Source organism: Elephas maximus, chromosome 14 (genome assembly GCF_024166365.1).
Source record: "Elephas maximus indicus isolate mEleMax1 chromosome 14, mEleMax1 primary haplotype, whole genome shotgun sequence".
Classification (NCBI taxonomy): Eukaryota; Metazoa; Chordata; class Mammalia; order Proboscidea; family Elephantidae; genus Elephas; species Elephas maximus.
This window is the reverse complement of record NC_064832.1, coordinates 12,136,916-12,140,776: the sequence shown is the minus strand read 5'-3', so window position 1 is coordinate 12,140,776 and position 3,861 is coordinate 12,136,916. Positions and strand designations below refer to the sequence as shown.

General features: G+C 34.9%; 1 pseudogene; it reads right to left on the bottom strand.

Annotated features, from left to right (window-relative positions):
* Window positions 1–2,586: 2,586 nt before the first annotated feature.
* LOC126057973 (olfactory receptor 6C6-like) lies at window positions 2,587–3,529 on the bottom strand (annotated as a pseudogene).
* Between the last annotated feature and the right edge of the window lie 332 nt (window positions 3,530–3,861).

The following is a 3,861-nucleotide window of genomic DNA, read 5'->3' as shown; positions in this document are numbered from 1 at the left end:
TGTGGATTACAGTTAGCATCTTAATGTAAAACCAACTCATTCAGATGAATAATGTCTTAATTTCAATAATGTTCAGTGTATCTTGATCCTGCTCATTCTTTGTAAAAAATTATCATACAAATTACATGTTTGTACATGAAAAGCAAGTATTCTTTTCTCCATTTCATGAAAAGTTTTGTGCATTAAATGACACTACCAAGAAAATGAAAACATAATCGATAGAATGGAAAAAATATTTGAGCATCATTTATCTGATAAAGCTCGAGTAATTTTTAAAAAGTGTATTGAAAAAAACAAACTGTGTGAGTGAAAGTTCTCAGGCCCATGAATATAATCACATGAACTAACACTCTTCTTTCTGCCAAGGAAAAGTAGATGACTAAAAATTGTTGCTTTGAAAGATTGTAAAACAAATTTGAACACGAATAAAAACTACATGACTTCTATTCAAGGCCACATAAATAATAGATATGCCATCGTCTTAGTTATCTAGCACTGCTATAACAGAAATACCACATGTGGATGGCTTTAACAAAGAGAAATTTATTCTCTCACAGTCTAGGTGTCTAGAAGTCCTAATTCAGGATGCCAGCTTCAGGGGAGGCTTTCGTTCGCTGTTGGCTCTGCAGGAAGGTCTTTGTCATCAATTTTCCCCTGGTTGAGGAGCTTCTCAGTTTAGGGACCCCAGGTCCAAAGATGTGCTGTGTTCTTGGTAGTTTTTCTTGGTGGTATGAGGTCCCCCGTCTCTCTGCTTGATTCCCTTTTTTATATTTCCAAAGAGATTGACTCAACATACTATCTAATCCTGTAGATTGAGCCTACCTCATTTATGTAACTGCTTCTAATCCCGCCTCATTAACTTCATAGTGGCAGGATTTACTACACATAGGAAAATCACATCAGATGACAAAATGGTGGACAATCATACGCTACTGGCAATCATGGCCTAGCCAAGTGGACACATTTTGGGTAGGGGGGTGCAATTTAATCTGTAACAGCCATCTATCACCCCAGTAAATTCGTCACTTATATGTCTCTGATGAAAAATTATATCCAATATAGAACCCCATATGTTTTATAGGTGATTTTTTTTGATCTGACAGATATTAAGAAAACTTCTTTTTTAAAAAAGACATTAGACATTTCGGTGCTTGTGCACAGAGTGGACAGAAGGGAGAGCCCAAGAAGAGTCTTTTCTTTTTCTTTTTTTTTTAAATGGCTTTCTTTCACTTATCCCGGACATGAAAATGTTCAACAGTTTAACCTCAGTTCATTCCCCTAAACATCTGTGGAGTCTGCTCCCTGAGCTTGCAAGCCACTGTCACTATTGTGTTTTTAACCTTTAAAATATCTCATTTAGCTTAAAGTGTTGATCCTCTCCCCTGTCTTCCTAACTCCAAACATCTAAAAAAACATTCTCAGCACATTTAACAGATCAATCTTTATAAAATAAAAATCTGATCACATTGTGAAAAATCAGCCTCAGAATCATCTACAGTCCATGTTTCTAGACTATCCCATGTGATTTAAAAAGTTATTTTAGGTACAGACACATGAAATTTTTATCTCAGTAATGTATTCACACTAAATTTTCAGGTCTATAGACCAATCAGATTAAGTCGTAATACATTTTAGGTCATAAAAGCTTTTTATGATTTGAAGCTTCCTCTTTTTCTTCCCTTGTTACATACTACCATGAGTGAGGCAAGCTTTCCCTCCAAGGGGAGCTAACCCTTGTTGATAACTCACTGTGGGCCAGGTTCTGATTTAAAAATGCTTTATACATACTGCCTCATTGCATTCTCAAAATAAACAACAAGTAAGGACTATTATTGTATCTATATCATAAATGGAGAAACTTAGCAACAGAGTTTTAAAATTTGACCGGGCTCACATGTTATCCTGGGTTTATATCTGGCTGACTGGCTTAAAAGCCTACATTCCCCTTATCAAGCTAGTGACACTTGAACTAGGAAGTAGTGCCTCAAACATTGTGCATATTGTTATACACATGCCTGTAACACCATTTTACTCTTTTTTTCCTATATATCACAACTGTCATAAGAATTACCCTTTTTCGAGCTGCATTTCTGATACACTGAAATAATTAAACCTTCATTACTATAAGAACACAATTTTGTGTAGAGCTTTACCATAAGAGAAATCATACTGTTTGAGAACTGTTTGTTTCTTTGTCTCTCCATAGCAAGCTGTATCATTCTAAAGAAGACAAAAATTATAACTAGCGTAGTATATAAGACAAGGTATACCTATAATAAATGCATGTAAACTACACTTATCCAGGCAAATTTGTACAGGAAAAATTAATATATAACTAATTTCACGACCCTGAAGTTGCATATCTTTGGGATTAAAAGAAAGTTAAAATTTGTGAAAATTTGAAGGTGGAACTCTTAATATTAACACTGCGAGAATTTTAAAGAAAAAGTAGGGAAATGTATTGTGCTGAAAGACTTGTTTAAATGCTGTAAGAAATTTAACTTACTGAAAGGATAAATTAAGTAAACATGAGAAAAGGAACAAAAAATATATTCACTGTTTCTGTCAAGATTTTAGTTTTTTTCCTTATTTTTTGAAAAAAATGAAAACTTTTTTGAGTGTATCCTTGAAAGCTTGTTTCACTTGCTTGTTCCTAAGACTGTAAATGAAGGGATTGAGTAAAGGGGCTACTGAGGTATAGATAACAGCTACATCTTTGGATAAAGTCACCCTTTCTTTTGCTGATGGCTTCATGTAAATGGAGACACAGCTACCATAAGTAAGGGAAACTGCAGCCATGTGGGAAGAACAAGTGGAAAAAGCTTTTGTTCTTTTCCGAGCAGAGGGAATTTTTGGAATGGTCTTGATTATATATGTATAGGAAAAAATTACTAAGAGTAGTGTGACCACTAGTGTTATAACTGCTGAAACAAATGAAATCATTTCTAGGAAGTGAGTGTCTGTGCAAGAAATCTGCAGGATAGGAGAAGTGTCACACATGAAATGATCAACTACTTTGGAAGCACAGAATTCCAGCTTTAGTCCCAAGACCAACGGTGGAAAGGTAATCAGAAAGCCAGCTGTCCGAGAACTGAGTAGAAGTTGGTAGCACACTTTGCTTCTCATAATGACTGAGTAATGCAGGGGTTTGCAGATGGCTGTATAGCGGTCATGGGACATGGCAGCCAGAAGGTACAACTCTGTAACTCCTGACAAAAGTAAAAGAATAATTGAGATGCATAACCATTGTAGGAAATGATTTTGTTTTTAGTCACAATGGTTGTCAAGAATCTAGACAACAATCTAGAGTTGTTGTCAATAAGATTTCTAAGAAGGAGAAATTTTGTAGGAAGAAATACATTGGAATCTTGAGGTGAGGATGCAGTAGGGTGAGGAGGATGATGGATAAGCTCCCCATCACACTCAAAATGTAGTTGAGAAAGAGAAATATAAAAATCACAATTGGTAACTGTGGGTCATCTGTGAGTCCCAAGAGAACGAATTCTATCTCCCTTGACTGGTTCTTCATTTCAGTTTTGAGACCTATTAAACTGACATTAGGAAACAACTCCAAAAGCAGAAAAACAATTTTTTTAAAGCTACTTCAGGAAAAAAAATCTGATATCCAGAAATGTAAACAAGTGTAAATATTTGCTGCAGTTTAACAAGGCAGATGATACCTAAAATTATAGTGTAGGTCAACCAAAGCATTCTCTATGTATCTTCTGTGTGTGTTTAATAAATTACTGCAAAAAAAAAAAAGCCTTGTAACATCTAGGCAGCTTTTTCAGTGTCAATTTACAACGTATGTTCAACAATTTTTATTTTACGAATTTTTTAAAAATTGATGAAACATATAGA